The sequence below is a fragment of the Podarcis liolepis genome (assembly GCF_965112155.1).
Source record: "Podarcis liolepis genome assembly, chromosome: 17".
NCBI classification, from domain to species: Eukaryota; Metazoa; Chordata; class Lepidosauria; order Squamata; family Lacertidae; genus Podarcis; species Podarcis liolepis.
The window spans coordinates 42,370,533-42,383,855 of NC_139571.1; the positions used below are offsets into that span (position 1 = coordinate 42,370,533).

Consider the following 13,323-nt stretch of genomic DNA (forward strand, 5'->3'; position numbering starts at 1 on the left):
TGGGGGAATTAATCAAACACAGGGCCACATAAACACATTATTGACTTTCGGCAGACCTGTGTATGACAGGAGCTCATGTGGTGTAATGGTTAGAGTGTCAGACTAGGACATGCGTAGGCAAACTGAGGCCTGGGGGCCAAATCCGGCCCAATCGCCTTCTCAATCTGGCCCCCGGATGGTCTGGGAATGAATGTGTCCTTTTATTTAAAAGGCACCTCTGGGTTATTTGTGGGGCATAGGAATTCGTGCATTTATTTATTTTCCCAAAATATAGTCGGGCCCCCCACAAGGTCTGTGGGACAGTGGACCAGCCCCCTGCTGGAAAAGTTTGCTGGCCCCTGGACTAGGATATGGGCGAGGAGAAGTTCAAACTCCCACTCTGCCATGAAGCTCATTGGGGGGCCTTGGGGGTCAGTCGCTGCCTGTCTAACCGACCTCACAGGGTTGTTGTGGAGATTAAATGGGGGGGAACCATGGAAACCCCCTTGAACTCCTTGGAGAAAAAGTGGAATGTAAATACAAAGAAATGATGGATAAACTGGCAGAGTGATGTACAGTAGTACCTCGGGTTCAGTACTTAATTCGTTCCGGAGGTCCGTTCTTAACCTGAAACTGTTCTTAACCTGAAGCACCACTTTAGCTAATGGGGCCTCCTGCTGCTGCCGCACGATTTCTGTTCTCATCCTGAAGCAAAGTTCTTAACCTGGAGCACTATTTCTGGGTTAGCGGAGTGTGTAACCTGAAGTGTATGGAACCCGAGGTACCACTGTATCGGAGTTGGAGAGCTTCTGCTCTAGATTGCCCTGGCAACTGTAGGTCTCATGGAAATGGAAAAAGCGAAGGGGGAGAAGGGGGTGCACCGGCTCCCCCTAAGAGCAGCAGTGGCGTAGCGTGGGTTGTCAGCACCCGGGGCAAGGCAAGTAATTTGCGCTCCCTAACCCGTGGATTTGCTCCCCCTAACCCGTGGATTTGCGCCCCCTAACCCGTGGATTTGCGCCCTCTAACCCATGGATTTGCACCCCCTAACCCGTGGATTTGCGCCCTCTAACCCATGGATTTGCGCCCCCTAACCCGTGGATTTGCGCCCTCTAACCCGTGGATTTGCGCCCCCTAGCCCGTGGATTTGCGCCCCCTAACCCTAACCCCCAGATGTTGCGCCCGGTGCGGCCGGCCCCCCCTGCACCCCCCACGCTATGCCACTGGTTGCACCGGCTCCCCCTAAGAGCAGTGAGTCCCACAGGAGCAGAATAGAGGCACCCCGAGAAGTGGGGAGACGTCATGGGAGGGGGGGGAGGGAATGGGAAAGGAGGCCTGGACGGGACGGGAGAGAAAAGGTCCGGGGGCCGAGGAGTCCAAGCTGGTCCAATAGGGCTGGGGGCTCCCGAGCGAGACGCCCCCCAAAGGCTCAGCAGGAGCCCCCCGCCCTCTTTGCGGGCCGAGGCAGCCGAAGCCCCCTCCCCTCGGCCGCCTCCCCGCCCCCTCCCCTCCTCGGGCTGTAGGTGGAGCCCGCGCTCCGAGGCGCTCCGATCCGGGCTTTGCCAGCGCCTCGCCTCCTCCCGGCCGGGTCGGGGGGCTTCCAGCCGCCGCGCTCCGTCCTCGCCGGAGCCTTGCGCCGAGAGCCAGCCGGAGCCCGCGGCGCCCCCTTGGGCCGGGAGCCACTCTCGGAGGGTCTGGGGGAGCGCAGGGCGCGGCGAGGCCCCTCGGAGCTCTCCTCCCTTCCAGTCGGCAGAAGCAGCCGCGGGGATGGCGGCGGCGCCGGGGTGCGGAGGCTGCCCGTGCCGGGCCGGGCGTCGGTGGCGGCGGCGGCGCTGCAGCGGCGGCTCCGGCGAGCAGTGAGTGGAGCGCAGCCGCAGCGGCGGGGGGCGCGCGCGCGCTAGGGCGCAAGGCTGGCGGTGGCGGCGGCGGCGGCGGCGGGGAGCCCGGCCGAGGAAGGAAGGAAGCACGGCCCGCCGGGCGGCCAGCGGCCTCTCTCCCGGTGCTTCTCCTCCTCCTCGGGACTCGCTTCTTCTCCGGACGCAGCAGCGCCAAGGTGAGCCCCAGCCTTTCTCTCTCTCTCTCTCCCGCGGGTGCGCGTTGCGCGTTGCGCGTTCTGCCTCCCTGCGCGGGAGGGAGCATCCCGGAGCCTCCGCCTCCTCCTGCGCGGGGCATGTGCCAGAGGAGCCTCCCCGGGAAATGGCCCTGGGCGCAGGGGGGTCTGGGCGGCATCCTCGGCGGCGGCGGCGCTGAGCGAGGCGAGGCGAGGCGGAGGGGAGCTGCCGGCGGGCGAGGGATGCGCGGGCTGAGCGAGGGGCGCCCCCCTTCCGCTGCAGCAGCGGCGGCGGCGGCGGTGGCAGAAGAAGCAGCGGCAGCGGCAGCAGCCTGGTCCTCGCTGGCGGCAGGTAACGCCGAGGCTCCGGCTTGCTGGGTTTAAGGATCGCGGCGGCGGGGGGGGGCACGGTTGTGTGCTACGGGTGAGGGGGGGAGGGCGGCCATGCCACGGGAAGAGGATGGCATCTCGCTGCCGCTACCCCCCCCCATCTTTGGGTAGCAGGTACGTTGAGCGGTTCCATCTTTTGAAGCGGGGAGGAGGATGGAGAGGAAATTAGGCTTCTCCCCCCCCCTTTGTATGGGGGGGGGGAGAGGGGAGGACAAGGAAAAAGCGCTCCATGGATGCAAAGGGGAGGTGTCCTTCCTCCCCTTTGCTCAACGGATGGATGGATGGATGGGGATCTTGCGTTGGGTAGGCAGCCTTCCCTCGGCTTGGTTTGCTGGGCCACGAGGGTCCCTGCTTTCAAGAGGCATCGCCCCCCCTCTCCTGCCCCCCCACCCCGCTCCTTCAAAGGCTGCTAATGGAGCCTGCCTTGCAGCGCCCCAAGTCTTGGCCCTACCTGGCGTTTTGTTCTCATTAGCAGGCGGGAGTTCAATGTCGCCAATAGCAACGGCTTCTTCTTTTTCTCTCCGCCATAAGGATGCTTTGGCCCAGATGTTTAGATCCCCCCCCCACTCTCCAGTTGCCAAGACCCTGTCTCAGGGTTGGGGTGCTTCACGCAATTCCTCTCTGCGGGGTTTGTTAACGGGGACAAATGTGGATTGGTGGAAGGCGAGCCAAGCCTCTGGCTGTAACCGTCAGGGCATCCATGTCCCACAGAGGAGATCTGCTGGCGCTGATACTGAGCCGGGGAGACCGGCTGGCATCCTTGCCCTCCATACTTTGTGCCCTTTCCTGCAATTAGCTGCTTTGAAAGGATGGCCAGAGGCCGGCCGAGTGACACTTACAGATGTTTGGGTGTGTAAAGGGCGGAAATATTGTAGTTCTTGTTAGAGAAGCCTTTCGCAAAGTGCTCCATCAGGTGTGCATGTATGTGTCTCTCTGCCCTTTACCACAGATTGCTTCTTCAGATGGAAGCCAAGCAAGAAAGGCCATTTTTCGGGGCCTAAGACTGATTATAAAAGAGAGTTGTAGGCACTGTGTTTCAAACCCGTTATGTTTTCTTAAGGCAAGCGAACTGTTCTCACATTTCTGTATCCACTGTGTTACTATCACTGAGGTGATGCAATCCCTCTCCTGTGGCTTCAGCTGCTGCTGTTTTGTTGTTTGTTATGAACGCTATTCCTTTATTTAGCTTAGCATACTCAAAGGGACTCTATTGTGTTGCATCCTGTTAAAAGGAGGAAGAGGTGACTGCACAAATGCAGATCATTTATGAACATCAGAGAGCCATTGTGTGGTTTTTGGTGTTTTTTAATTAAAAAAGAGAGAAAAAACCCTGGCCTACTAATTCCTGCTAATTAAAATTAATTGTGTTTTAAAAAACTGAAAGAGCTCTGATACTTCAGTTTATAAAGATGTGTGACATTTCATCTGAAAATGTGGGCAATTTAGCACCGCTCAAATGGGTTTTGCCTACAAAGCCTTCTGAGATAATGATGATGTGAAGCAGAAGTTGGCTTTTTTTGTGAGGTTACATTCTGATGTTTCTAACTCTGCAGGGTCACAGAGTGGCATTTCTCTACAGAGTAGTAGGAAATTCACCCTGGAAGTACATTCAGGGTGTCTGGAAAAAATGAGATTTGATCCACGTCCTTTGTTTCTTAGCAGGCTGTATCTCATAGTGCTTGCATGTTCCACAGGCCGTGATGTCATCAAGATGATGCCTATCAGGTGTTGCACTGTATAGCCACAAAGAATTATAATGTACAGGCTTTCTATCCCTGTTATGTGTGTGTAGCCTACGGAGTTGGTGTTTGTAGTGGGGCCAACTAGCAGAATGCAGCCCAGATCTCAGTCACATAACGGATATTGGTGAAGAGGAACCGGTTGCACTAACCGCCACAAACAAACCCCTCCTTGAAGTTGAGATGTGCTTAGGTGTAAATACTGACAGTTATGGCTCTGGTTCTCTTTAGATTCTGAACGGCAAGCCAGGTATTACAGTGGAATTGATTTCCTGTTCCGTGGTGTCATGGTAAATTTGGAAGTGCATGAGCTCATTGTGACAACTCCCCCTCCTCGGTTGCTGTTCCCCCAGGAGAGTCAACGATTGCTGGTAGCTGTGTTGATCCATCATATTATGCATGCACATCAAATAGCAGGAGTCGATGGCATAGCATACCCAAGTGAGGCCTGCTTGGCACCGGTTTTAACAACTTTTTGGCAACAAGTTAAGATCATCCACTTTCCTCAGGCATTTGGTCCATTGTAATGGGATATCAATGCTGATATGCTGCTGATGTTTTACTGTTGCTGATGAGATTATTGAGGTTGTTAATGTATTGATTGCTGTTTTTAACTCTGTATTTTTTATTATTTTCCCAAGTTGCTTAGAGACTATTTTTGTATTAAGCAATTAACAACAACAATAATAATTATACCACCTAACCTAATAATACAATCCTAGGCATAATTACCTGGGCGTAAATTCCACAGAACTCAGTGGTTCTTCCCTCCGAATGTATAGGTTTAACTTGTACAACACAGAGAGATCTTCAGCCAGCTGAAAAGCTGCCTATCTTCACTTAGAAATGTGATGCGTCTTGCAGAGAAATGCTACCATTTCAATGGTTAGTGTGAAGTAGGGACCCCTTAAAAGAAAAGGACAGATGTCTACATCCTCTGCTTGATTGTTTTCCTCATTTTCTGACTTATCTTATGCTAATCTGTCACAAATAAACATGAAAGTCTCATTATCAGCTGATGCACTTCCTACTGTAAGGAGCATCTATCATTTACCCTGGTACTCTAGCAGATGTTACCACAACTCCTGCTCTGGTTGGGGGGAAGGCCCTGGAGCTGCACCCCTATATTCCCTCACTACACCCCTATTTCTGTTCGAGGGAACTGCCACAGAGGTTGTTTGGGGGGCTAAGAGAGCAGAAAAGGGGAAGGTGTACCAATTTTTGATCTCTTAATCTTTGTTCTTCAGTGCTTTGTAGCAGGTGAATCTCTGCAGGGTAATTGCAGTTTCTGACAAAGGTTTTGTGCTCTGTAAATCTACCTGTACCTGGGAATAAGTGATTTTCTTTGGAAATGAAATAGCTCTACTTACAAAGCTCTTGAATTTTTGTAGATCTGCTAATTTACTGAGGCAGATAGAAGTGACAGAGGGTCTCATTGTTTGGGGAGGGAGTTGTCACATAATTACAGAATACGTGTGCACACAATTAATTTCACACAACATATTGTATGGGAACCAGTCATTTTATAGAGGCAAGTCTGTTGTTGCTGCTGTTGGGTTGTTCTTGCTGAAGCCATTGGTTGCTGCAATTGTTGTCAGTAGGCCTGGAGAAGAGATGTCTGTATCTTGTTTTCAGAATATTTCCTTGTGCTCCTTTGAACTCCTCAGACTTCTGGTCTAACTTCCTTTCTCAACGTGATAATGTTGGAAACAGTCCTTTAGTGATATCATGTATCCTTGTTGCAGTTTCTGCAATCACTTAATAGTAGGGAATATCTGTGAGGGGAAAAATAAGTGTTATATAATAGGCCCAGTGTATATTTCATGGGCGGCCATCTTTATAGCACAGGTACCAAAAATGGCACTGCATTATGGCAGCAGCAGCAGTTTTTTGGGCACTTTTAGGCAGGAGCGGGTTTTAGGCAGGAGCACCTCAACCTGTTTCTCCTGTGCTATTGACTTGCTTGTTTCACAGCTCAGTAGACCAGAGGCAAAGTTGCATCTCAACATAGAGGGTTGGGCACACTGGAGTGGCACTGTCTGATGCTAAGGAACTTGTGGCATGCTTGGCTAAGAAGTTCTCCATCACTGATGCAGTCTGTCAAAATGCAGTGTCCCTGTTGCTATGGCCCTTTCATGCAGAAACACTGTACTTTCAAACGTTCTAAAACTTATTTAAAATTATGTTTTCCGCTTGAAATGAGACCTGAGTTAGAAAGGGAATGAAGCGCTGTGCTTATTTGCTTCTCTCTTTTGTCCGGTGGCTGGACATGCCGGTGCCTGATCAGATATGGTAAAGTATTGGATTTGTTCATTGATTGCTATGGGCACCTCTCACTTTTGACCTGAAATTGACCTGAAGTTTTTAATGTTTGATGTCGTATTGTGTTTTAATTTGTTGGAAGCCACCCAGAGTGGCTGGGGGAACCCAGTCAGGTGGGTGGCATAACAACAACAACAACAACAACAACAACAACAACAACAACAACAACAACAACAAAAATAAAAAATGAAATGTCTATTGAAGTTGGAAGCCCACTATGTGTCTTAACCTAGCTGCTAAGGTTGCAATCCTATGCATGCTTTCCAGGGAGTAAGTGCCACAGATCTCAGTGGGACTTAGTTTTGAGAAGACATACTAGGATTGTGTGGTAAATCTTTGCTGTCTACTTGCTAGCTAGCAGTTTCCTTCTCAGGAACCCAGGAAAGTGCAACCAGGCACTGCTTCGTTAAAGGGGAAATCTGAAAGCTAATAACTTCATAAAGACACCACAGTTGTTCATAAAGAGTAAGAGGGAGACTCCTGTGTTTTACTTATTTTTTGGGGGGGGGACTTTTAAAGAGGCTAAAAACTCCCTCCTGTTTTTCAAATAGAGGTGCAAAAACCCTAACATGAGTAAACAGCAGATATTTGCCGAATAAGAGACTTGTTTTAATAAATCAAATGGTGATATATTGGCCATTTCTTAATTTGTATGATATTTAGCCAGTATGTCATTAACATGCAGATATTCCATGCCAAATTTTAGTTTTGATAAACTAAAATTTGGCATGGATAACATTTCGATCATTTGGGCTTTATAAAAGCCAGTTGTAACCTATCAGAGCTGATAAGACGAGTGTCTGTATAATAAAATATTTATTCATACACATTCAACATTACATGACTTGGAAAATCCCAAGCATTTGGTCACCCAGCCTTGGAGAGATTTTTATGCTGGTACCTAAAATTTGGAATGCTCAAGGCCTTTTGTGTTGCCTTTCTAACCACAGAAAATTATGGACATTTTAAGGTGGCGTTGAGGACTTTGGGATGGGTAGTGGGTTACCTGGACTCTTGCCTTCAGACTTCCCTCAGATGCTTCTTCAAGTACAGAGTGAAGAAGGGTGACTGACAAGTGGTCCAAGGCCTTTGGGATGGCTAGGCCTGCTATATACATGCTAGAGGTCTGCCCTTCTACCCATGACTGGTCAAAAGAACAATGCCTTCTGCCCACTGTGCATCATGTTCCAGCTTAGTGACTGACCTCAAGATTCCTGGGGTCCGGAAAGCACAACTGCCTGAATGACATAAGTCATGCTCAAGTTAGTGTCAAAGACCAAGGCCATTCTAGTACACACTGAATTTTAGAATTTCTTGTATCTGCCGAACCATGGTTTCAGTAAATAACTTGTGACCTGGAGCCTTACCTATGTGGTCACCTGTAGCTTCCAGTTACTCAGTTTAAGTAGCTACTGCCATGTTTCTGAAACTAAATTCTGGCTGCCTGGTAATAAAAATCTCATCACATGTGGTCAGATGGTTATAAGAGGCCCCTATGCCACAAATTGCCATGGTGACTTTATTCCAGTAAGGGCAAGGCAAGAGAATTCCAATGTCTCATCTAAAATGTAGAAGCATGGAATAAGTTGTTACTCCATGAGATGTTGAACCAAAGAGGATGCCCATTTGAGACTAGAACAGGACTTTTCCACATAATCAAATGGTATTCCCAAGGAATTCCATCTGTCATCTTGGCCTTTGAATACCTGATGAAAGAGGTTGCCATTGGAGAGTCTTTCTCAGGCTCTGATTCAGGCTCTTCTGTGATGTTCCTCTGAGCATGGGTCTAATGGCCAACCCCATGTATGTTGGCTGATGGTTTAAGGAATGAATGGGAAATATTGATTTTCTTTTAAAAGCAATTGTATTTTGCACATGTGAGGGAGCAGTGTGACTTGGCAAGCAGGCAGTTCTACTATGGACTCAAGACAATGGCAATAGCTAGATTTTGGAATTTGCAGGGTACTTATAGGTGGAGTGCAGTTTTTTTAATATCACTTAGTGAGCAATTCAGAGTAGTCTTCCTCCAGCTTAATAGGCTTTATGAAGAAAGTATTAAGACAATTTGAAATTATGCTTTAAGGTGTGCTTAATAAATGTGCTAAAGTAATTGAGTAACAGGGTAAATGCTTCACTTCAGGAAATAAAAATGTTAAATTTCTCTTATGTAAGAGGGGGCACTTGACTGTCTAGGATGGTTGAAAAAATTGCTTTTAAAATGTAGCTCGCTAAAACTTTTTGTGAGCAACACAAAGATCTAAAGGGTAGTAGAACTAAGGAAAGATTCTTCATTGTAGTATCTTTGTGTTTTTGTATAAATCATTTATATATACCTCCAAAAGACTAATTAATTTCTATACTGAAAGACAAGATACTTAAAACAGTTTTCTTGTCTACTTGAGTTATTATTTGTGGGGCTAAATTACACTGTGAGCGCAATTAAACATTTGAATACAGATGAGGGTCTTAATCTGTATGATACCCATGTATTTGTCTGCAGTTGAAATGGACTCAGCTAGGAAAGCTGACAAATGTTAATCCTGATGTGTTTGAAAGCAATTATAAAGACCCAATGAATTGACTTAATTCCAAACCGTTAACATCAACAGGACAAGATGCTCTTAAACTTGTGTTTTAACTGATTGGTAGATCAGGATCTTAAAATTAATAGCGGATTACTGAGCATACAATGTGCAGATGTATTGGCATCACAAGGACATAGATAGGCATTTGCATTAGAATTTCCATTAGAACTACACCTGACAGATTAAAAGAAAATCCTTTAATTGACCAAAAAAAAAATGATCCCTCCCCCAATTAAAAGCACAGCAGTTGTTTTTTTAATGCTATTTTCAATACAAATATTTCTGAAAACAATTCAAAAAAAATAATGCTTAAGAGGAATATCCCTTGGGGAAATTCTAGTCCATGAGTCGAATCCAGCCAATTGAACCTCTCAAGCAAAGCCCCCTCCCCCCACACTTCCTTACCAGGTCTGCCACAAACCAGGATAGGGGTGAAAATATGTCCTCCCTGCTCCTTGGCTGGTTTGTACAATCCATAGTGGAGTAGGAAAGACCTGATTTACACCTTCACTTTGGTATGCTGGGTGGGGAGTCTTAAACCTCCTCATCCAACATGCCAGAATGGAGTTGAAGATATCTGCCCACCCACCTTGTGTCAGATGATTACTGGAAAGGAAGTTCAGCTGATGAAGGTGGGTGACTTCTTTTCATCCCCATTGCAGCTATCTCCCCATAGCTGATCTGCGCCACTCGGCTGATGAGTGGGGAGGGGTTGGCAACCTAAGGCCCATGGGCCGCAAGCAGCCCACGGGGGTCATTTAACCGGCCCACGAGCCACCCCCAAAACGAGCCGCCCACTCGGCAAGTCCCTGCCAGCGCAGTGCAGCAAGGGGACTTGCTTCCGCGGCGCTGGAAATCGCATCTGTGCAGACGCCGGAAATTGCAGGCATGTGTGCTCATATGCACTCAGGATCCAGCCCATGGAGGGGTCTCCGCTGGAGTGAACTGGCCCAGGAGAGGTAAACCTTGTCAACTCCTGGCCTAATGCATGCCATGGTCATGGGAATGAATAAGGTTGTGAGGGAGCCTAGGTACGCATTTGATGCCTGGGCCTGCCCAGTGTGGAGTCTACTCCTACCCCCTATTGGAGCATGAATCATAGAATCATCGAATCATCGAATCATAGAGTTGGAAGAGACCACAAGGGCCATCAAGTCCAACCCCCTGCCAAGCAGGAAACACCATCAGAGCACTCCTGACATATGGTTGTCAAGCCTCTGCTTAAAGACCTCCAAAGGAGGAGACTCCACCACACTCCTTGGCAGCAAATTCCACTGTCAAACAGCTCTTACTGTCAGGAAGTTCTTCCTAATGTTTAGGTGGAATCTTCTTTCTTGTAGTTTGGATCCATTGCTCCATGTCCGCTTCTCTGGAGCAGCAGAAAACAACCTTTCTCCCTCCTCTATGTGACATCCTTTTGTATATTTGAACATGGCTATCATATCACCCCTTAACCTCCTCTTCTCCAGGCTAAACATGCCCAGCTCCCTTAGCCGTTCCTCATAAGGCATCGTTTCCAGGCCTTTGACCATTTTGGCCTGACAGCTTCTAGCCATGGAAGTATAACCCTGGTACTGAGGGAGGTTTTCCCGTCCGTGAGATAATGCCTGTGCCAATATGATTTCTCTCTCTCTGACACATTGTACATATGCTGCTTATTTTGACGTACAACTTCAGAAACAAAGAACACATGCTTGGAATTATTGGGGGGAATTCACTGTAGCACTAATTCCCACAGTAGTATACAAGCTGTGCTAGGTGGGATGGCTTGCGCAAGAGAAAAGTGCAGGAAGCCAGCATGGTTCTTATGGCTGTTAGCGCAACACATCGCTGTAGCCCTGACACTTCCTGTTGCACAACAAGCTTCCGCTAGTGCAACTGTTGCACCGGGTTTCATATTCCCAACCATTATTTTCACCCTTGCTTAGCACAACATGCCTTGTAATCACCAGTCAGAATGTTGAATCCCGAACTGATGGATTAAATTATATGAGTTTTACTAGATTAATCTACTTACTTTAATTGGGTGGCATTTCCTTACTTTCCACGAGAGTAGTAATGAGTTATGGCTAAGCTTCAGTTCAGATGATCCTACAAAATAATGGTTTTGGAAGATCATAAGCAATCCCTCCTACATGCATATCGGTTTAGAACAGGCTTCATCAACCTTGGCCCTCCATATGCTTTTGGCCTACAGCTCCCATGATCCCTGGCTATCAACATCAGTGGTCAGGGATGGTGGGAATTGTAGTCTCAAAACATCTGGAGGGCCAAGGTTGAGGAAGCCTGGTTTAGAATTTAGCATCAACCATAGTTTGTGATGGGACGCGGGTGGCGCTGTGGGTTAAACCATAGAGCCTAGGACTTGCTGGTCAGAAGGCTGGCGGTTCGAATCCCTGCGAAGGGGTGAGCTCCCGTTGCTCGGTCCCTGCTCCTGCCAACCTAGCAGTTCGAAAGCACGTCAATGTGCAAGTAGATCAATAGATACCGCTCCAGCGGGAAGGTAAACGGCGTTTCTGTGCGCTGCTCTGGTTCGCCAGAAGTGGCTTAGTCATGCTGGCCACATGACCCAGAAGATGTACGCCGGCTCCCTTGCCAATAAAGTGAGATGAGCGCCGCAACCCCAGAGTTGGTCACGACTGGACCTAACGGTCAGGGGTCCCCCTACCTTCATAGTTTGTGACACTGGAATCTACAAAATAGCCATGGCCATTCTAAACAGAGCCATCCATCTATTTCCAGCCATAGCTTCAGATACTGCTTTGGAGGGCAAAATGCTAACCACTGTTTGCTGATCTTGGCATCACTGCAGAGTATGTCAGTGCTCAATTGCAAACTGAAGTGAAGCTGCCTATGGGATTGGAAGACGGAGCATATGAGCTCTTGACTCCTTTATGATGCTCGAAACCATATTTTGGAGAGTCATCTGAACAGAGGCTGAATAGTTTGAATTTAAATCTTGCTTTTGACACTAGGCGGAATTAGGCAAGTCATAGCAGGACTTCCTTTGCAAAGTCAGAAATGAGAACAGATAGCATTTATTGTTTAATAAAGATTCATGACAGTATTGTTTACAAAGGTTAAATATGTGAAGAGCCGTTATCTTGGCAATAAAATAATTATAACTAGCACCCCCCCTCACAAACAACATTTTCTTACTACACAGTAAGTATGAGCTGCTACTGGAAATTTGGCCATGCTGTTATGCTTATTTCTCCCATTTATATCCCCCTTTTTAGGGTGAGCCTTCACAAAGTGGTTTACAGTAACGTAACAGTTACTGTTTTAAATTATATTTGTATTCGTCAATAAACAACCATTTTGCAAAACCAATCCGACGGTTATTTTTGAAAACCAAATGACATCAGCTAAAAATAAAATCCAGCACAGAACATTAGCAAACTAAACTTGGCAAACAGTCCAAAAACATAGTGGATCAGAACACATAAGTTTGTTGTTGAAAGATAGGTTTATAGCCCTTGGGGAAGGGATTGCAGAGGTTTGGGCCCATGCTGAAAAGGCCCCGTTTCTTGTGCCAGCCTGTCTAATAGATCTTGATAGCAGGCCCATGAAGCTAATATTCAGATTTTTATGAGTGCAGACAATCCTTCAAATAACCTGATGCCAAGCGATTTGTGGCTTAAATGTTGATACTGGCATTTTAAATTGGATCAAGAAACAAATTGGTAGCCAATGAAATTTGCACAATATAAGCCTCATTTGGGCATGATGATGTGCTCCTGTTCAACAACTGAGGCTGCACAGAATAGTCTCACTTCAATGGTGTGTGGTCCCTACCCCATGTCTGTGTGTGTGTTGCATGACTGTCTCTAGGGAGTGAAGCAGGCATCCCCAACCTGTGGCCCTCCAGATGTTTTTGGCCTACAACTCCCATGATCCCTAGCTAAGAGGACCAGTGGTCAGGGATGATGGGAATTGTAGTCCAAAACATCAGGAGGGCCGGCGGTTGGGGATGCCTGCCTCATAGTATGCAGCTATGAAGCCCCCCCTCCCTACAGATCTTTGTGCTGTATAGATGGATGTCAGGGGAGGTGTGTGTAACTATTTGACACAGCCTTCTTCTTGTGTTGTTGACCACTGGAGTTCATAATGTCCCACTAACCCTTGGAGCTGTTGCATGCTGTACTAGTTGAAGTTTCCAAGCTATTTTCAAAATGGCCCCCTGTAGTGCACGCTACAGTAGTCTCTACTCTGGGTGCCAATTAAATCACTGGCATTTGAGAATAAATTTTGGCTTAAA

The 13,323-nt window shown here is 47.7% G+C and overlaps 1 protein-coding gene across 31 annotated transcripts in view; it reads left to right on the forward strand.

The window, feature by feature from the left end:
- Positions 1-1,602: 1,602 nt before the first annotated feature.
- Positions 1,603-13,323, forward strand: part of ADGRL3 (adhesion G protein-coupled receptor L3) — a 515,832-nt gene continuing 504,111 nt past the window's right edge. For 28 of the 31 annotated variants that reach the window (XM_083481632.1, XM_083481635.1, XM_083481641.1 and 25 more), the window contains exon 1: positions 2,147-2,378. The gene's annotated coding sequence lies outside the window, so the exon portion shown is untranslated. Of the gene's footprint in view, positions 1,833-1,906; positions 2,030-2,146; positions 2,379-13,323 lie in introns of those variants that run through there. The other 3 variants (XM_083481645.1, XM_083481648.1, XM_083481628.1) reach the window with 2 other exon arrangements.